This window comes from Aedes albopictus, chromosome 1, assembly GCF_035046485.1.
Source record: "Aedes albopictus strain Foshan chromosome 1, AalbF5, whole genome shotgun sequence".
Taxonomy (NCBI): domain Eukaryota; kingdom Metazoa; phylum Arthropoda; class Insecta; order Diptera; family Culicidae; genus Aedes; species Aedes albopictus.
Window position 1 is genome coordinate 228,407,389 of NC_085136.1, and position 22,402 is coordinate 228,429,790.

Genomic DNA, 22,402 nt, shown 5'->3' on the forward strand with positions numbered 1-22,402 from the left:
AAAATTGTACCATTACATTGCAATAATTGAAAGAGAAAGTGAACAAAGAGAGCCTCTCAAATGCAGATAGGACCTATTGAAAAATTTGGCCTGTAATGTTTTGTGGGTCACGAAAGTCTGAGCTTTTGGAACACTTCAACCTCCAGGTTCGTTTATGGAAGGGATAAGCATTCCAGTTCAAAATTCAAAGTTCTTGTTCCAATGGGAATGAACGCTACTGTCGTTTATCTCTCACTTTCCCATTCCCTCCCTACGAATGCTTGAAAATCGATTATGCCAAGTAGCACTCGAACGCGATTTGTCCCATCATTATGATGGATTGGGACATTAAACTCGCGCAAAGGACCCAACGATCGTCCGCCGATTGCCGACGAACGGCCATTAAGTCGCCTGCTGGATAGTCTTTCTGATGAATTCGATATGCATGTTCGAATAATAATAATAAAAAATGCGCTTCTAAAAGCACAAGCACATTTGAAGAAGAAATCATCCTACTCGTTCAAGACCAGAAGCTCAAATACGTCGTCGGAGCGCAACCCGCAGACCGGTTTAATTCGGCAGGTTGGTCGAATGCAGTTTTTGAACCAAAGAAGCATCATTGTGTTCTTCGATTTGAAGTGGTAGAAAAGGGGAGGGTATAATTAATTTTACGACTACTTAATAAAGGTTTGCGTTTGATTTAGTGATGGCTTGCGCAAAAAAACCGGATTGATTTCATTTCGTAAAGTAAGAAGGAAAACATTACAGTAGTGATTGCCCTGATAGCAATAAATCGAGCAATATTTCACTTTCAACAACTTTTTTTTTTTGAAACGCTCTATAGAATCCAGGTTGCTCAAGGTTGTCTGAACAGTTGTTTTAAGTGTATTCTAAATACTTATTTTTTATAAAACTCTTAAAAATAACAGCAGGCAAGTAACATGTAACAAGACATTGCAGTCAAAATTTAGTTATCTGCCTACTATAGAATGCGAACGTGGTGCAAAGTAGATTGAACAAATTCCAATTTTCAAACAAACTTCACGATGATATATCTATGGTTAAATTTGATGAATTGAACTCAAATTTTTACAAAGAACTACAAATAAGATCTTGCACCATTTTGACACTTGCTGCTGTGCTAACTAAGTTCATTTGAAACCCAATAACTGAATTTTTAGCATACGGTTTGGTAAGGCAGCATCCATTTATTACGTAAAGCTAAAATCGACATTTTTTAACCCCGCACCCCTACCCCCTAACGCTTTTTTGTATGGAAATCCTAAAAATTTTGTATGTACCGTAACGCTTGGTCACACTCCACCGTTATTTAGTATTACATCGTTATTACAATAAAACTGAACCAACAATTCCTCGCCACAACTTTCGGCTCGTGGCTTCAGTCCTCCATCCTCCGCCGTGTCCCACATCTGACAGACCGATCCACACATTTTTTTACGCTGCCCTCCAGCTTTGTAGGGTTATTGTCCGGCATTCTCACAGCATACTATGCCCATCCTATCCTTCCATCTTTTGCGACCTTCCGGAGGCTAGGTTCGCCGTAGAGTGCAGCGAGTTCGTGGTTCATTTTTCGCCGCCACTCACCGTTCTTTTGGAATGGGTGACAAAACGTCGAATGCTGGAGGACTGAAGCCACGAGCCGAGAGTTGTGGCAAGGAATTGTTGGTTCAGTTTTATTGTAATAACGATGTAATACTAAATAAAGGAGAAATAAATCAATATCAATAGTGTTGTCATTTCGCAACATAGACTTTAAAGGCAATTTAAGGCTAATACAAAAAAGTTTACTTGTAATTTTCACAAGTTCAACCATCTTTGATTCCAGTAAGAGTTTTTTAGGATTCTTTTTTGTTATTTCTATCTCTACCAATTCTTTCAGACGTTCTTTTGTGATTCATCGAAGGTTTTTTTTTTTTATTTTAGAAATTCTTTCTAGGACTTCTAAGATTACAAAGATTTGTGTAGGTTGTATCGCTGGATTTTTGTTTCGTTCGAAAAGCTATCGCCTAAAATTTATCCAGGTATATCCTTAGAATCTTTTTAGAAAACGTTTTGAAAGTCCTTAAAAAGTTTTTTCTGGTGATTTTGCAGCAGTTCTTTTCAAATATCATGGAATTTTCTACAATCTCTTGGAACTTTAAAACTACTTCAAGGCTTTTCAAAGGGGTACCACAGACAAACAGACGTCTCACTCTACCCACTTTCCATCGTTTCTCTTTTTAACGGACTATTTAAACATTCTGTAGTTCGCAAATCTCTCGCTCATAGCGCTCGCATTGTTTTTGCTCCTATTTGACGTTTGCTCACTACCGCCATCTACTCAGTGGTTCTGCTACACACAGCGTAAATAGCATTGCATGATTATACTTTTGCGACGATGATTTTAATCGCACTTTGTTCCTAGTGATTGTCTGTGGGGGTTCCTTCTGGGATTTCATCAAGAATGTTTCCAGAATTCCTCTTCATAATCTCGTACATTTCCGCTTGATTAACTCTTGCAATCTGGTAGGATTTTTTTCAATTCTTTTTCGATTTTTTTTTTGTAGAAGTTCCTTTATGAATCAACCCAATTGTTCCCTGGAGTTTTGACAAGGACTCTTTCAGTAGTTTAACCAGGAATTTGAACTTCTTAAGAAATTTGTTATGAGTTTTATACAGCAGATCCTCTTGAAGTTCCCCAGGATTTATTTCTGAGATATCTCGACCTGAAATTCATCCTTGATTTTTGATGCTGTTTTCTGTACAAGTTGCTGATAGAGTTCTTACACAACTTTCCTGGAATCTCTTCAGATATTCCTTCAGTATTTCCTTCTTGGGTTTCCGCAGAAGTTCTCTCTAAAATTCTTCCAAAAGATTTTTCTGAGATTTTTGAAACTGTTTCCTCTGGCACACAGCAAAAAACATCTTGTGATATCACATCATTTTCGCTGCACATCAGTCGCGTCGTAAAAGTGATGTACAAATTACATCCTTTCCACGTAGCAAATAAGCCGCCGTAGCTTGAAAGTGAGTCTAGCAATCGCTAGAACCGGAACGATAGATGTTTCATATATAAGTAAAATATTGGCATGGATTCGTACACTGATCCGCGGATTGTGAGGCATATTCCGTGCCTCTCGGCTATTTCACCGAGTTATAGAAGATAGATGATAAATATGATACTGCTTCTAAGTAACCGTTGGAATGGGTTTGTTGACACTTTCCGGTGCAAACCATGGTGTACATGGTGAGTGTGATAATTGTTGGAAAACGATGTGTCCGTGTGAGATTACGTTCGAAAATGGATACATCGCCAGAAATTACGCGCCTGGAAATTACAAAATTATTTGCTGTGCAGTTTCCCTGGAAATCCGTCCAGAAATTTATCTAGAAGTTCTTTTTGAGATTCCTTTAGGACTTCTTTCTGGGGTACTTGCACGAGTTTCTTCTAGGATTCCAGCGGAAGTTCTTTTTGGAATTCCTCTAGGACTTCCTTCTGGAATACTTGCACGAGTTTCTTCTACGATTACAGCGGAAGTTTTTTTTTGTAAACCATGCAGGAATTTCTTCTGGGTTTCATCCATGATTCCTACAACAGATTCTCTGCAGAATTATTTTTGGAATTTCTCCAACATTCCCTGCTGAGATTTCTCCAACAGTTTCATCTGAAAATCCTCCACACTCTTAAAAAATAAGGAATTTACACGTGACGTAAACCATTAACATACGTAAACATTGCATGACTGAATGGCAAATTCGACTCAACTTTACATCCATGATGTAAGTTCGAGTTGGTTGCACAAGATGTCAACAAACTTATCTGACCAGGTAGGTAGAAACAGTTTCACATTTATCGTTCATCTCACAACTTGCTTATATGGCCGAGAGGTATAGACTGTGCCTCTCAATCAGCGGACCTGTGTTCGAATCCAGTTCAATATTTTACATTCATATGTTCTATCTGCCGATTCGGCTCTAGCGATTGCTGCTAGCTCGACTTTATTTGTGATAAAAGATGTAAATTTGTGTCAAACGGACCGCTCCTTTTATGTGCATCCAAGTGAACTTAAATTTACATGATTTTTTCTAAGAGTGCAGGATTTTGTTCTGGCAATCCTGCAGACCAGGAGTTACTTCTGGTACTTCACTAAAGTTACCTTATGAGAATCCCTATTTTCAATTCCTTGTTGGGTATATAAGTCACTGCGACCAGCTTTTAGATCTATTGTGACAAATGCCCCAGTTGTATTTGCCTATGTCAAATTGACGTATCGCCATTGGTATTAGCAATAATGAGAATTCCTAAGTCTTCCTTCTGGAAATTTCCAGGAGTTGTTTCTGGATGTTCCCTGGGAATTATCCGGAAGCTTCTTCTAACAATTCTCCCAGAGAACCTTGTGGATAATTTCTGAATGTAATTGGGACCCACGATTACAAAAACTTTGTATATATATTTGTATAATACGTTGTCAGAACTATCTGAAGAAATGATCACGAGTAATTCGTTCCTCCACCATCAGATGACATGACTGCCTGGTTATTAGCCTGCAATCAATCCATCACAGCGTGTCGACCATAGGCCAGGCCAGTTCAGTCAAACTAAACAGTCATTCGACATCAAACAGCATTCAACGAAAAAAAAAATGCAGAGATTATTGCAGTTCAACCACCCCGGTACTACCAAATTCGCCACACAAGATGACCATATAAATGCACCCCCGTTCCGCATCGCGGCTTGGTTGCACTTTTTTTTTGTTTTTGTTTAGGCGGTTTATGTCTCCGCCTCTCAAACTCAGTAGGGGGTGGTCCTATTTTAATCCTACTTAAAACAATGAATAGAAGCATGTTATTTTTATATTGTCAGTTGAAATTGCACATAACAAAAAGAATGCAATCAATCAGTTCAGTAAGGGAATATCACGTAACGCAAAATTATGGAATTTTGTAAGAACTGGAACGTAGATACCCTTCCCCTCTCCCTTGCATTAAGCCATTTGTCAACAAGCCCTAATCGCTTGTTTTCGAAAAGTATGAATTTGGAAGCGAAGGATTACTAATGGCACAGCAACCCTAATGTCTACACGTCTTCCACCTTCCTCTCATTACTTTTGCATTGAACGTAAGAGGAGCACGGTTTGAAATGGAACATATTTTTTATCGGTTTACAGATGGACGAAATGTTAGATTTATCTGCTTCAAAATATTTTAATCAAAAATATTAAATCAAGCTTTTTTTAACTCAAAAATAATAATATAGAGTTGCGGGGTTGCGGCCTTCTCGGCATTCTCATCACAAAGTATTTAGTAGCCGAGAGCTCAGCAAATAAAAACTAAGAATCGTATTTTTGATTGAAATTGATCACTTTTCTCTGTTTTTTGCGTCTAATTTTTAAATAGTTACCTTTATGATCCGGCGCAAGAAAGTATGAGGCAGAATGATATGCGGAAATTTTACGAAACTGTCAATGGCGTGTGTTGAAAAACAGCGCCTTCTCCCGTCATGTGCAACGACCGTGAACGGTGGGAATGGAAGAGCGACAGATAGAATTCGAATCGACGACGACGGACAAGCTGTGAAACCTCCAACGGTAGACGAGGTCAAGACAGCCATTAGAGGACTGAAGAACAATAAGGCTGCTGGGAAAGACGAACTCCCGATTGAGCTTCACAAGCACGGTAGTGAGCAGCTGTATCAACTCTTACACCGTATTATATTGAATATATGCCTATTTGTTTTTTTTTCCTTCTAAACCATAGGGGGATAATCTGCTCAACAGACACCCTTACAGAAGGTTAGGGTAGGTCTGAGGCCGTCTTCTACAACAAAAGTAAAAGCCAGGACTACTCTCTCCTCGTACCCACTAAACCATTCCTATGGTCGCCAAACCCTACGTCTCTCCGGAACCACCAAGAAGGTATTGCTTCAGAGAGGGGCTAGTACACATTGCACCCTCAAGGTTAGCTGCGTAGCCTAGCAGCAACGAACATCGATGACTCGCACTGGAGAGTCCATCACGGTAACATGCTGGCGCTTAGCCAGTTTCCCGAGTGGTCCTCGCCACTCCCTTTGTCCTCGGAAGGCGGACAAGGTCAACCCCGCCCGCGCCCAACTGCTTTGCAGACATCAAGAACTGATGCCCACGTGCATCCCGATCTGACCTGTTGTAGGCAAGGGTATCACTACCCTTCAGGCCCAATCAGCTGCACCAGAAGGTTGCTGACAGCAGGTATAGGAACACTCACTTGCAACGAGTTACACTCACTTGCTATTTTCTCAGCTCAGAAGCGTGCAATCAAGAAACAATGTATAGACGACTTTTGCCTTGTGATTTTGTCTAAAACTTTGCCGAATAGAGTAGAGGTCGCACACGAATCCCAAAGTCGTGACAGAGCTGTGAAAGCGACTCTCCACGAGGTGAGTGTAGTTTACAATCACCTCGTGGAGAGTTGCCTTTGCAGCTCCCTCACGACTTCGGTATGCATGTGCGACCCCTACTCTATTCGGCAAAGTTTTAGACAATATCACAAAGCAAAAGTCGTCTATACATCGTTTTTAGACTGCACGCTTCTGAGCTGAGGAAATAGCAAGTGAGTGTAACTCATTGCAAGTGAGTGTTCCCATCCTTGGCTGACCTCCACCTGCCCCGACCCTTGCCAGGGACCCCTTTCCAACCGCGGTCTCGGATCCAACCCAGTAGACCGACGCCACGACAGCACCGCTACCGGGACTTCCTCTCCGCGGCCACTTAATCGCTGTAAGGACCGATCTCGACCGCAGGGCACCGGTATGACCTACGAAGCCGACTTCGAACCCCTGGACCACATCTTGTACTGCATCTGAACTAGCCATTCTCCGAGTCCACGCGCCACCTCCTCTGTAGCTCCCAGACGATATGGGTGATAGCCGTTGAAACGGCGTTCCAGCCAAACTGTCCGGGTTTGTGTCCTCCCCGCATGTGGCAAGCATGCGGTCACGCATTGTGCGAAAACGCGGGCACACGAACAAAACGTGTTCCGCCGTTTCCTCTAAACCATTGCACACTGGGCATTCGGGAGAATCCGCATGCCCGAAACGGTGTAAATACTGTCGGAAGCAACCATGACCTATAAGGACCTGTGTCAGGTGGAATATAACTTCCCCATGGCGCCTATTAATCCAACTATCTACCCTCGGTATCAACCTATAGGTCCACCTTCCTTTTCTGGAACTGTCCCACGCGCGCTGCCATTTGACCATAGAGGCCATCCTGGCAGTCCTGCGTATGCCTCTTGTGCCGCGCATTTCGAAGCACTCCATGTCCTCACTGATAAGAATGCTGATAGGCACCATACCGGTAATGACACAGAGAGCGTCGTGTGACACGGTACGGTATGCGCTCGCAACCCTCAGGCACATAAGCCTGTAAGTACTTTCCAGCTTCCGTCGGTAGCATTTAGTTCTTAGCGCGGTGCCCCACGCCGGGCCGCCATACCTAAGTATGGACGTAGCAACACTAGCCAGAAGCTTACGCTTACTGGCGTACACCGCAGAGCTATTGGACATCATCCGGGACAGTGCCGCAATAGCTATGGAGCCTCTTTTACAGGCATAATCGACGTGGCTACCGAAAGTAAGCTTATCGTCGATCATCACGCCCAAGTGTTTAACGGAGCGCTTTGACAGGATACTACACTCTTCTACACTGATCTCCGTCTGCTGCTCCGACTTCAGGTTGTTAACAACCGTCACCTCTGTCTTGTGGTGAGCCAGCTCCAGTTTCCTGGACCGCATCCACGCCCCCACAACCTTGATCGAGTGGTTGGTAGTCAACTTTACCTCCTCGATCGTTTCACCGTAGACTTCGAGCGTAATGTCGTCGGCAAATCCGACAATCACCACTCCCACTGGGTACTCTAACCTCAACACCTCGTCGTACATGACATTCCAAAACACCGGATCCAGGATGGAACCTTGCGGGACTCCTGAGGTTATGTGAAAGCACTTCCGACCCACCTCCGTGTCGTAGACTAGTACACGATTCTGAAAGTAACTTCCGAGAATCTTGTACAGGTACTCCGGTATCCCCAGACGCAAGAGCGCATCGGCAATAGCAGACCAGCTGGCGCTATTAAACGCATTCCTTACATCCAGAGTCACTACCGCGCAAAAGCGAATTTCTCTCCTCTTAGGCTCGAGTGCTTTCTCGGCGGTTTTTTGTAACCGACAAGATAGCGTCTACGGTGGACCTTCCCTTCCGGAAGCCGTACTGGTTGCTCGAAAGACCATTTTCGCTCTCGGTGAACCTCAACATTCTATTGAGGATGATCTTTTCGAGCACCTTCCCCGCCGTGTCAATCAAGCATATTGATCTATATGCCGACGGGTCTCCGGGTGGTTTCCCCGCCTTTGGCAATGCTCTGCCTCTTCCAAGCTTCTGGGAAAACTCCCTCGTCCAGGCATTTCTGCATAGCAGACCTGAACATCTCGGGAGCCTCTGCAATAGCTACTTTTAAGGCCAGGTTCGGAACTCCGTCCGGACCTGGGGCCTTACCTACGCTAAGGGACTTCGCTATCCCCGCATGTTGCACATCGGTGACCCTCTCCTCATCGCCAGCCCCAGTCCCCGGCTGTCCTACGAAAGGAGGCCAAGGACTAGGATCATGACGCGGAAAAAGTCCTCCAATGATCCCTTCCAACATCTCTGGAGATTGCTCTGTAGGAGCCATCACACCTCTCGTCTTGGCCATAACGATCCTGTAGGCGTCACCCCACCTACAGGACCCTCAAAGCAGGCCTTTTTGCTTGCTCTTATCTCGGTCTTAAGCGCGGCTTTTGCAGCGGCGAACACCACCCGCCGTACGTTTCGCTCTTCCTCTGATCGTGCTCGCTGAATCCGCCGCCTAGCCCGTAGGCAGGCGCGGCGCAGGTCCGCAATCGCGTCGGTCCACCAGTAAGCCGGTGGCCTCCCATTTCTAGGGTGGACTCGCCTAGGCATGGTCGCATAATACCACGGACAGACATGTGATACGAGTGTGATTCCTGTACAACGGTACGCACTGTCAAGAAAATTCTAACAAGACTGACATGAACTGAGAGAATTTTCAGTATGGCACTCATTTCAAGCGCAATAGGGTCCTAAAATGAAAAATATTTTCCCGGTTTTGCTGCATAACACAAAAGAGCATGCTTTTCTGATCTGAATGGTAATTTTTCCGAACTTAAACAATAACAGTATACTGTTGCGAAAACATATAAACTTCATGGTGGCATACTTGAAATTCATAATTTCTAATTTAAAACTCAATTAATTAGCAAAATTAGTCGACATCAATATGATCATGGTTGGTCCAAAGCATGATTGTGGTTGAACCGCGCGGTTACCATGCTGGTTGCTAGGTCTAGTTCAGTTTGTTTACTGTTTTCTTCGCGCGCACTGACAGTGAACGAAAATTTCGCGTTTGCAAAATAATGTGGAGAAGAGCTGCCTGCCACCGGATGCCTCACTCATCAAGAATCGTTTACCCATGAGGTCATCACCGTTGCCTCCTGAAGGTCTGAAGAGGAGGAGAACGTGTCCCTGGAGTAGCCCGACTAATATCAGTACCGTGTTGTCCAGTACCCCGCAGATCTCGACGGCCTGTCGTACAGCCCTCAGTGCGTCAGCTCCAGATTACATGCCCCAGATGAGTCTCACCGGTCAGCTGACCAATAACACCTGACCACTTACTCTGAAGCCCGAAGTTTATCAACATTTTGGTCTTTTGCAGCTGAGCACAGCTTGGGCTAGGTACCCAACATTATTATCCTAAAATCTGTAATAAATCCCTGAACCAGAAGTGCTACGTTTTAGACTGCGTCTGTGTGGCAAGAATACCCATTTTCTAACTTAAAATGTGTTATACGTTGGTAATGATTATTAAACTGATTTTATAATAAATTAATTGGAATGTAAATTCAAAAATGAGACCAAGTAAACCCTACCCGAAACCTTAATCCTGCATACGTTCTGTCCCTACTGAGAAAGGGAAGATTCCAAATGTTTTTTCAAATCTAAAACTGATAATACTTTCCTTGACAGCTACAGCGTTTCATAACTCCAGTGCCCAGCGAATAGATGAATGAGAAATTAGATCGCTAATGGCGCTGTAGCCGATTAATTAATTAAATTTATTTCATACCTTAGATGTATTCATCCATTGTGTTGATATACACAAGTTGTTGTGTATGTTTTGTTTTGGTCGTAAAAATTGATTTGACACTTCTAGTACCGGTACTTACGCTGTTAGGACGTGGCAAACTAGATGTTAGTCACACGAAAAGTCACGACATTGACATTCTGGTGGTTATTTTTCTAATGCCCAGCGTAAAGCATTTTCGTTGGTATCTGACTATAACCCTCCAGTTTTCCCGAACGTTCGGGGCTCCCATGCCTTATTTTACCCCCTGTGACCCACGAAGTCGTAGACCTTCATCTAGTTTCCTGCTGAATTTGTTTTCGCAATTCTTTATTACGATTTTCGATGTCGAATTCAAATGTGTTTTATGTCGAATAATCATGGTCCAACCATGATCATTCCTTTGGTCCAACCAAAATCAGTGTAGGTCCAACCAAGATCAAAATTCTATGCTTGATAAAAACGAATAATTTAACTATTTCTTGTGTAAATTAAGTGTTCGTTGAACTTTTCATGAACTAGAAGAGTAGAGCTTTCTGCCAACTACAAATTTAGCATACCATTATGATTCGGTTATAAACGAATCTTGACATCAATGTTGACTACGTATTGAAAAAGCTCAAATTGGTCCAACCATCATCATTTACCCTAACGATTAACGCCACAAAGACCAAGTCAGTGGCGTAGCCAGAAATTGATCCTGGGAGGGGTTTTCAACGGTCAATGATACCTTTTTTGATTCGACTCTTAAATTTTGTAAACAGTAATGAGCAATTGTATTCGTAGTTTGAACATAGCAACGCAGCCGAAAAACTTTTTCGTAGCAAAGCGCTTTAGGGCCTGTCCATAAACCACGTGGTCATTTTTTGGGACTTTCCAACCACCCCCCCCCCCTGCGTGGTCATTAGTTCATACAAAATTTTTTATTTGTCCATACAAAATGGTCATTGGCCGAACTCCCCCCCCCCCCCCCTCATGACCACGTGGTTTATGGACAGCCCCTTATACTGAAAATTTATTCCACAAATGTTGGCTCTGGGGGGGGATTTAACCCTAAAACCCCCCCGTGGCTACGCCAGTGGACCAAGTACATGATTGCTGGTGGTCAACGTCGGTCCAGTCTCCGCTCGTGGTGGTGGTGACGAAGTGGTGCTAGGTGGTGAAAAGTTTGGCGTTGTGGAAGATATTGTTTATCATGCTACTCTAGTAACGTGCGATAAAGATGTTACCCGCAAGTTGAAAAGACGCATTGCAGCTGCGATTCGTGCCTTTTTCGGTCTGTGAAACCAGCTGAAGTCCCGTAGGCTGCAAACAAAGACAAAACTCGCGTTGTACAAGGCTCTGATACTTCCGGTCGCTTTATACGGCCATGAATCGTGGACGTTGAGAGAAGCTGATCGGATAGCCTTTGGAGTCTTCGAACGTAAAGTGCTGCAAACAATACTCGGCGGTAAACTGGAGGACGGCATCTAGCGGCGTCGCATGAACCACGAATTGTACCAAGTAAAGAGATGAATATAGTGAAGCGAATAAAACACGGCATGCTGCGGTGGGCACGTTGAAACTTTTACATAAAATCATTGTAATGTAATAAATAACATTTGAAATGAAAAACTAATAATTTTGCTTTCGGGCGAAATTGGTCAGTCAATGAAGTGCCTTTGTAAGAGCTGATTTTTTTTTTCAACTTAACACCTAAAAATCAAAATGTTTTGCAAAACATCTAAAAGTATGCAATTTACTTAGAAAATGTGTGATTATTTCTGAAAATATAGTTTTGTGCATAAATTTGAATGATTATAAAATTTTGGAAGATGAAATCAAGTTGAGCGATTTCTTACAGCTAAAGAAACATCCATTCGTATTTTCCAAACATATACAAACTGCTGCGACAATTGGGTTTTTAAATTTCGAATAATGTATTGATTTTTTTTGATTTTACAGTCGACTCTCCACATGTCGATGTTCTACATCTCGATATCTCTCCCTATCTCGATGGTTTGGTCGGTCCCTTCAATCTGCATACATTTTACCTTTCTACATGTCGATATCTCCTTATCTCGATATCTCTCTATCTCGATGCGATCTCGTTCGTTTTTGTTCGAGATTTTCTCTCCATATGTCGATATTCCCGTCTTTACAGCTTGCTAGATCTCGTTTCTTAGGTGCAAAACATTCTGTGAAGGTTAAGTGACATCTGTTTGTTGACGGTTTTTCCTAGTTACGAATGATTTTTCAATCTAGTGTGCATTACAAATTTGTTCTTGAGTTCGATCTCTCCCTATCTCAATGGTCCCTCCAATATCGAGATGTAGAGAGTCAACTGTATATGAAAGAGCTCCTTTTTTGAGCCACAATGTTTTTTTTCATATTTTTAGGACTTTACTTTGATACATAAAATGAATTACAAAGAGATTTTTTGAAATAACCTTTAGACAGCTGGGTAACTGCTTGACAGCTCCGCCCGGTACAAAAGGGTACGAGGGGTGATTCGACAAATCACTCCCATACAAACTTCAAACCGATTTTTAAATAGGTTCCCGGGCACCAAAATTGATGAAAATTTGGATTTCGGCTCAGTTTGACATGCAGATTCAGAATATGGTATTACCTCAACACCCCTAAAGAAGCCAATTAAAGACTGCAAGTGTCTTTCAAGATCGCTAAACACCAAGTTTGATGATTTTTTTTAATTAAGAACACAATTATCTAACGAATTAGATAAATAAAAACTCTTTTTTTTTTGAGTCAGTTGATGGTCATTTATCGCATTTTGTTTTAACTGTAAAACGGCTCAGACTTCTATGAACACTTCTACAATTTCCACGATGACTTTGTTCATCTCCAAAGAAGCATTTTGAGTTACTTTCCCCTTTAGAACTGCAATGTTCCGAATCACGATTTACATATCGCAACGAGCAGATCGCAAAATAAATTTGCGCACTGAAGCCATCTCCTCTATAAATGCAATTTAATTAGCAAAATCTTCCGAAACAAAACAGACTGATGTGCACTGGGCTGAGTGCAACAACGAAATTAAACACACAAAAAAAACTTTATGGATGCGACACGGACGGCGGCGGTAGTGATGCTAGAGGTCCATTAATGGGCCAAAATTAATGACAGTTGAAGCCATCAGGCATCGCATGAAGAGTGCACAATGCACTCATCGCCGGATCTCCGGACGGAATTGGTCAAATGATGCCGACGGTCCCTGGTTTAGACAAATGCACGCACGTAGTTCCAAGAAGTGCTCGTAAAATCAGCCATTAAACAACGAATCCAAAAAGGACTTTGTCGTTAAGCAGATAGATTAATCTGCCGAACAATTTAATGAGTGTTCTTACAGTTTTAACGCATTTGTTTGAATATGGACTGCAAATTTCTACCCCCAAGTTGACTAGCGATCATACTATTTCTGTACTTATCTAGTTCATTTATTTAAGGCTCAACCGCGTGTAACGCTTAGCGGAGCCAAAATTCATTCTTTGTATTCAATTACATACAATCTTCTGACTTTCTTAGGTACCAAGGTTAGTACTGGGAGGAGGCCAGGGTACACGTGGCTGCTCGAGGTTAGCGGGTCACATAATTTTAAGGAAAGGCATGCTGAGGATAGGGTTTCAGGGGGTTCGCTATAGTACATTCGGGAGGTATCTCGGCTTTCGGCGCCGCCTTTGGGTTGACAGCATTTGGGCAGGGGGAAATATTTTGGGCACTTGATACTATAACTCAGTTAATTTTTAACGAATTGACGTGAATTTTGGGATACAATGAGATACGCACAGTATCCAGCAATGCACAAAAACTGAAGTCAATTGGTTTAAAATTGACTTAGTTATAGCAGCAACTGAAAGTCTCTTTAATAAAGACAAATCAATCAATATAGCAGCAAGTGCCCAAAATAGGTCCCCCTGCCCAAATAGTCCCAGACCCTATTTATAAGATGGCTAAAATGTGTGAGAAGAACTTTCGCAGTGACTGGTACGTTTTGGTTAATCCACATATTTAGCTTTAAGGTCGAGTAGCCCATCATCAGCATCTGCATCCATGTTGGATATGTACCTCGAAATTTCAAAGTGATAAATCTCAGCCACCAAAGAGTCGCATGAAAAACTATCATCCTATATCCTCACTCACTCACAGTAAGGGTGATGATACTGTCTCAGCTACGTGGCTGCAGAATTGTCCGTTTTTTATCACTTTAATAAGGCAAACAATCATTGAAATACAAAAAGTCACCATCCCTAAGTGCCGAAACGTTGGGTAAACAATAAACCCGTTTTAGGAATAAAGACTGCGTAGCCACTAAAAGTTTCCAGTTAAAGTAACAGTCGTTCCCTTAAAAGCAACATCCATCTTACTTTCTTACAAAAATAAGGGAGCAGATGGGTGCACTGGTCGAAAGATCATACAAGATTACCTTTGCCACGAGTATCTTGGCTCCGTCCCGTACTAACAGTGTTGTATAAGAATCATATTTGTACATAAAATACAAAAAATGAGTTTTAGCTCCGCAAAGCGTTATACGCGATTGAGCCCCAAATAAAAGAACTGGTTAAAAAAAGTTTTTTAACGAATAAACATTATTGTTATCATTCATCTTGACCTTACGGTCCGACTGGGTCTAAGCTTACTTCTCAGATTGATCATTGAGCACTTTCACAATTTTTAACTGAAAGCTTTCTTTGCCAATGACCGTTTTCTTCTTCTTCTGCTTCTTCTTCGTTAAGGCTCTACGTCCCCACTGGGGCTTGGCCTGCCCCACTTCAACTTAGTGTTCTTTGAGCACTTCCACAGTTTTTAATTGAAGGGCTTTCTTTGCCTGCCATTGCATGAATTTGTATATTGTGAGGCAAGTACAATGATACACTATGCCCAGGGAATCGAGAAAATTTTCTCGACTGGAACGGGAATCGAGCCCGCCGTTTGTCAACCGATTTGAGTTCTCTTGGCAGCAAATAAAAGCTACAACATCCTAGTAGAATGCTCTGAAATTTTATTTCGTTTGGGCATTTGTTTACCGAGATATCTTTCGAAGAGTACTTAAGAGTTATACAACAAAACTTTTTGAGATTTTTAACAAAGTGTATCATACTAAATATCTCAGCCGTGTGTCAATCGATTTGGGTTCTCTTGGCACCAAATGAAAGCTACAACATTCTAGTAGATTGATAGATTGCTCGGAAATTTTATTAGGATTGGACATTTGGTTACAGGGATATCTTTCGAAGAGCACTTAGGATATATACAACTCAACTTTTTGAGATTTTTGACCAAGTGTATCATAATAAATATCTCAGCCGTCTGTCAACCGATTTGGATTCTCTTGGCACCAAATGAACGTTACAATATCCTAGTAGATCGCCCAGAAATTTTATTTCGATTGGACATTTGGTTACAGAAATATCTTTTGAAGAGTACTTAAGATTTTTACAACTAAACTTTTTGAGATTTTTGACCAAGTGTATCATAATAAATATCTCAGCCGTCTGTCAACCGATTTCGGTTCTCCTGGCACCAAATGAAAGCTATAACATCGTAGTAGAACCCTATGCAATTTTAATAGGATTGGACATTTGGTTATCGAGATATCTTACAAAGAGTATTTGGGAGTAATACAGGTTAACCTTTTGAGAGATTTTTGACCAAGTGTATCATAATAAATATCTCAGCGGTCTGTCAACCGATTTGGGTTATCTTAGCACCAAATAAAAGCTACAGTATTCTTGTAAAAGGCCCTGAAATTTTATTTCGATTGAACATTTGGTTACTGAGATATCTTTCGAAGAGTATTTCAATAAATTCATTTTTTTTTATTATTATATTCGTTTGTTGTCCTGCATGAGCTTTTGACCAGTCTATGGGAAATTGTTGTTCAATCAATAATGCTGACCTCATATAAAGTGTATACTAGCAGGTTATTGTTTTCAATAAAATTATAAATAACAAATTACAAATGAACAGGAGTTCTCTGAAAACTAACAATATGTTAAATGAAAGCTTTGAATTTATATATTGTAGGAAAAATGCAAGAACTGGACAGCCAAAATAACTAGCTAATTCCAAAACTGATTAGCATAGTAGACTACAGGATTTTTTAACCTTTTCCTCCACGAATCCCTCCAGCAGTTCCATCAGGCGTTCGTCCAGGTATTTTTTTAGTAGTTCCTAAAGATATTTTACCTGGAAATCTTTGAGAAATTTCTCTTGAAATTCCTTGGAGGATTTCTTCTGGAACTCATTGAGAGATTTCTTCAGAAACTCATACAGATATTTCTCCAGGGACTCATCCAGAGTTTTTTTTTCGGAACTCCTTGAAGGACTCCTCGTAGAACTCCTTTAGGGATTCCTCCAGAAACTTCTTGATGTTTTTTTTTCAGGAATTGTTGGAGGTATTTCGCCTGGAGCTCCTTGAGGGATTTTGTTTTTAATTTCCAGAGAGATTCTTCTTGGAACTCCTTCAGGGATTTCTCAAGGGTTTTATTCAAGTATTTATCCAGAAAGTACTCCAGGAGTTTTTTCTTGAAATCTTTCTGGGATTTTCCCTGGATTTACAAAGATATTTCTCCTAAAATTGCTAGATTTGTTTCAAGAACTTCTGCAGGGATTCCTTCACAAACTTCTTCAGCGATTTCTACAGAAACTCCTTCAAGGATTCTCCAGAAATTTCATAAGAGATATCTCTAGGTATTATTTCAATGATTCCTTCAAGAGCTCTTTTAGGGATTTTTTCCTAGAATTTCTTAGGGATTACATCAGGAACTTCTTCAAGGATTGCTCAAGAAATTCCTTCAGGGTTTCTCAGGGAGTTCGCCCTGAAAAATGGACGGGACTTCACATTAGGGTTTTTAAAAAACTACTTGTTTCAAATTTACCCTAATCCCATCACTTTTATTATGTTCTTGTTTATAATTTTACATTTCACACTACCTAACACTTATACTGGGCCAGAAGGGCTTTCAACTGACTATTAGACCTATCGATTCAAACGTTCACTTCCAACTTGTTCAGGGTTGCCTCAGGGAGTTCGCCAGGAATTTCGTCAAAGGTTCCTCCAGGATTTCAGGAATTGATAAAAGATTATTTTTCAGGGTTTCATTTAGCTAGCTCTTCTGGAGTTTCTTCAGGGGTTCTTTTAGAAATACTCCAAAAATTCCATCATTTATTCAAAAAGTTTTTTAGGGATTCTTCGAGAAATTTGTGGAGCAATTCCTCCAGAAATTCATTCAGGGAGTCATTCAGATATCCTTCTAAATGTTTCGTCAGGGGTTTCTCCTGCAGCTCATTCAAGGATTCATTAAGAAGATCCTTTAGAGATTCTTCCAGGTTTTTTTCTTGGATTCTTCCAGGTATTCCTTGGTTCATATTGGATTTTGGATTCCTTCAAGAATTTCATCGAGGATTCCTCTTGGAGTCCTTTGGTGATTTTTTTTTCTGAAATTCTCAGGTATTCCTTGGTTCATATTGGATTTTGGATTCCTTCAGAAATTTCGACAGGGATTCCTCCAAGAATTTTTGAAGGATTCCTTTAGGAATTTCTTCATAGATTTTCAGGAACTCTTCGGGGTTTTTTTTTTCAAAAACTCCATCAGCGATTCCTTCAAGAATTTCATCGAGGATTCCTCTTGGAGTCCTTTGGTGATTTTTTTTTCTGAAATTCTCAAGGAACTGAAGTTTCTCCTAGAATTCTTTGTAGAATTTACCTGAAATCCCCAGATTTCTTCATATACTCCTTCAGGGATTACTCCAGGAACTACTTCAGTGTTTTCTGCCGGAAATTTTTAAGGAATTTTGTGGGAATTTCTTCGCGGATTTTTCCTAGAATTTCTTGAATTTCCTGGAATTGTTGGAGAGATTTCTTCAGGAACTCCTTCCGGGATTTTTTTCTAAAATTCCTTCAAGGATTTCTCCAGGAACCCCATTGTTTATTTCTGTAGGAGCTCCTTCAGGGTCTCCTGAGATTCCTCCAGGAATCTTTTGAGGGATTTCTCCTGGAGTTCCCTGATGATTTTTTCTAAAATTTTTTGAAGGACCCCTGCAGGAACTTTTTCAGGGAATTCTTCAGGAGTTGTGGATTTACCGGCTTGTATTCCAACGATTGTTTAAGTTGCCGTTTTCATATTAAAGTCAACTTTATTGTCAAAAAAATAAATGTTATTGAGTAGCTAGTGGCAACGAGGAGTCGCGCATTTACTAAAAATGTTTAAGCTCAGTTTTAAGTCCCTCTTTTTATAAAACGGCTACTTTGCAGGTCATACTGAAGTAACCGATGGAATACAAGTACATAGCCGGTAAATCCACAATGTGTAAATGTGTTTTCAACACAACATCATTCACTATGCAACCTATAATTTCCTTACTGAATTGAATACTCGAAGTTTCTCTTTGGTTTTAAACCGTCGATCCGTGCTTCAACATTTTCCAAAAATTCTTTCACTAGCTCTCTGGGGGGTCCAAACCTTGGGTCAAACAAATTTATGTTTTTAGGGGGTCGATTTCAGCAAACGGCATGGTGAAATTGATTTCAAAACAGGAACATTACTAGGCATATTGTCCACTCTAAGAAACTGCTGCAATATTTTCTGCATCCTGAAAGTAGTTGTAGATTTGATCAATTTTTATATGACAATTATCATGTTTTGTATTTCATTACCTATTAAGCATAACATCCGCAGCACATAATCAACTGAAAGTTCAGGAAAACTCTCTATTGATTTGTGTAACATGCAACTGCGTGTGAGGCCAATGCCACTGCTTTATTAAGCTGCACAAGGATTTTCAGGACAAAATATCCTTGAACTTTGTGTGAAGGAATCATATCGACCCAAAACAAAAATATCGCTATACAGGAACAGGAAGGAGCAACAGAGATGGACTTCCCCTCTCCTATACATAAATATACTGGATTCTTTTCATTTTTGCGCCGCCAATATTCATTAAAAAATATCCAAAGTATTTAACATATGTCAAATCGAACACACAGCTCGAAAATTGCGCTGATTAATCTAATCAAAGCAAATTTCTTGCATAATTTCTCCGATATCATTCCTTCAATCAGGTACGATTGCTGTCTCACTCACTCTACCGTACACCCGCAAGCTATGGTTTGTTTTGCACGAGCGACAACACACAAGTTGGAATCATCCGCCTTCTCACACCCACAGTCACCCGCGCCGCTACTGATTTCTACGATTCCCTGTATGGTTCAGCTCTTTTCATATTTTTCCTCCTCTCGTCACAGCAGCGCAACGACGACGCACAGTGGGAAAAAACCGACCCGAAAAGGCACCTAATTATTGCGGCTGATTGCGATCTTTGAAGCCCATCTTTTCCGAATGGAAAAATGTTAAGGAATCGATTGGTGATAGTTTCATTCACCGGAATTAAGTGTAAGTGTCCATTTTGCCCCATTTTCCCCTAAAAACACTGTTTTTCTGAATTAAATAATGGTTTCAACTGATTGCGGCTAACCAACCAACTTTTTATTTATATAGAATTGACAGGTGCATTCTATGAGGCATACCTCGATCTGTATCTTTGACTGGAAGTGCCCAGTTTGCCTCATTTTCCCCTAAAAATGCTGTTTTTGTGGAATAAAATATAGTTTCAACTGATTGCGGCTAACCAACCATTTTTTTCTTGATGTAGAATTGACAGGAGCATTCAATGAGACACACCTTGATTTGTGTCATTGACTGAAAGTGCCCATTTTGCCTCATTTTCCCCTAAATACAGTTATTCTGAATTAAAAAATAGTTTCAACTGATTGCGGCCAACCAACCAATTTTTACCTGATGTAGAATTAACCGGCACATACTATGGGGTGCACCTCGATATATGTCATTGACTGGAAGTGCCCATTTTGCCTCATTTTCCCCTAAAAATACTGTTTTTTTCTGAATTAAAAATTAGTATCGACTGATTGCGGCTTACCTACCATTTTTTCTTGATGTAGAATTGACAGGTACATTTCTTGAGGCACACCTCTACCCGTGTCCTTGACTGGAAGTGCTCATTTTGCATCATTTTCCCCTAGAAAACTGTTTTTCTGGATTAAAACATAGAGTTAACTGATTGCGGCTAACCAACCATTTTCAATCTGATTTAGAATTAACCAGCGCATACTTTGGGACGCACCTCGATCTGTGTCTTTGGCTGGAAGTACCCATTTTGCCCAATTTTCCCCTAAAAATACTATTTTTTGGAATTAAAGACATGTTTCAACTGATTGCGGCTAACCAATCGATTTTTGCTTGATGTAGAATTAACCGGCGCATATTTTGGGGCACACCTCGTTCTGTGTCTTTGGGTGGTGGTGCGTATTTTTCTTCATTTTCCCCTAAACTTCGGGTTTTCTGGATTTAAAAATAGTTTTAATTGATTGCAACTAACCAATATTTTTCCTGAAATAGAATCGACCTATGCATATTATGGAATACACCTCGCGCTATGCGTTAGTCTGAAATTGCCCGTTTCACTCCATTTTCCCCTAATTAGTTCCAACTAATTGCGGTCAACCAAGCAGGTGTATCGCGAGGTGTATCCCATAGTATGCATAGGTCAATTCTACATCAGGAAAAAATATTGATTAGCTGCAATCAATTGAAACTTTTTTAAAATCCAGAAAATCCGAAGTTTAGGGGAAAATGGCGCAAAATGGGCACTACCACCCAGAGACACAGAACGAGGTGCACCTTAAAGTATGTGCCGGTTAATTCTACATCAAGTAAAAATTGATTGATTAGCCGCAATCAGTTGATACAATTGTATAATTTAGAAAAATAGTATTTTTAGGGAAAAATAAGACAAAATGGGTACTTCCAGTCAACGACACAGATCAAGGTGTGTCCCAAAGCATGTGCCGGTTGATTCTACATCAGGTAAAAATTGGTTGGTTAGCCGCAATCAGTTAAAACTATTTTTAATCCAGGAAAACTGTATTTATAGGGGAAAATGGGTCAAAATGGGCACTTCCAGTCAATGACACGGATCGAGGTGTGCCTCATGAAATGTTCTTGCCAACTCTACATCAAGAAAAATATGGTAGGTATGCAGCAATCAGTTGATACTAATTTTTAATTCAGAAAAAACAGTATTTTTAGGGGAAAATGAGGCAAAATGGTCACTTCCATTCAATGACATATATCGAGGTGCACCGCAAAGTATGTGCCGATTAATTCTACATCAGGTAAAAATTGGTTGGTTGGCCGCAATCAGTTGAAACCTTTTTTTTTCATTCAGAAAAATAGTATCTTAGGGGAAAATGAGGCAAAATGGGCACTTCCATTCAATGACACAAATCAAGGTGTGTCCCATAGAATGCACCAGTAAATGCTACATCAAGAAAAAAATGGTTGGTTAGCCGCAATCAGTTGAAACTATTTTTTAATCCAGAAAAACAGTATTTTAGGGGAAAATGAGGCAAAATGGGCACTTCCAGTCAAAGATACAGATTGAGGTATGATCCATAGAATGCACCCGTCAATTCTACATCAATAAAAAATTGGTTGGTTAGCCGCAATCAGTTGAAACCATTATTAAATTCAGAAAAACAGTGTTTTTTAGGGGAAAATGGGGCAAAATGGACACTTACACTCAATTCCGGTGAATGAAACTATCACCAATCGATTCCTAGGCATTTTTCCATTCGGAAAAGATGGGCTTCAAAGATCGTAATCAGCCGCAATAATTAGGTGCCTTTTTGGGTCGGTTTTTTCCCACTGTGCGACGGTAAGGGAATCAAAGCAACCTTTCATCAGCCAATAAAATCATTTTGAGATTTCTCGCCTTTTGCGGGCTCCCTGGTTTCACTGTTATCGCAAGAATGTCCTACCTGTGACGATACAGCTGATAGTCCAAGAACGAGCGCTACAAATGTGAGGGAATTTGCACTATTTTCGAAACTTCCGAGCGCGGACAAGACACTTTCGCAGCACGACCGATCACCACTTTACACGGGATTATTTTTTTCTCCTTACAACGATATCGCTAACTTACTCCCACCGATTGATAATTTTCTCTTTCATCCTAATGGGATAGGAGCTGGCTGTCACTGTTTTATTTTTATTTTTAGGATTTGACAGATCGTTCGCTTAGGTAGACTAATGAAAATGTATGTGCAAAGGGAAGCTAGAAATCTGTCAGTGTGCGTGTGATATTTTTGTATTTGGAAAATAGTGTCACGACCATTTACAATCGAGTTGCCGTGAAAAGCTATGGACGTTATGATGTCACTGTTATGTTTATATTCCTTGTTATCATCCTA

At 40.7% G+C, this 22,402-nt stretch overlaps 1 protein-coding gene across 1 annotated transcript in view; it reads right to left on the minus strand.

Annotated features, from left to right (window-relative positions):
• The window catches only part of LOC109430725 (steroid hormone receptor ERR2), a 195,570-nt gene extending 173,451 nt beyond the window's left edge, over positions 1 to 22,119 (minus strand). Inside the window, exon 1 of the mRNA XM_029857921.2 lies at positions 21,971 to 22,119. The gene's annotated coding sequence lies outside the window, so the exon portion shown is untranslated. The remainder of the gene's footprint in view (positions 1 to 21,970) is intronic.
• Positions 22,120 to 22,402: the final 283 nt, after the last annotated feature.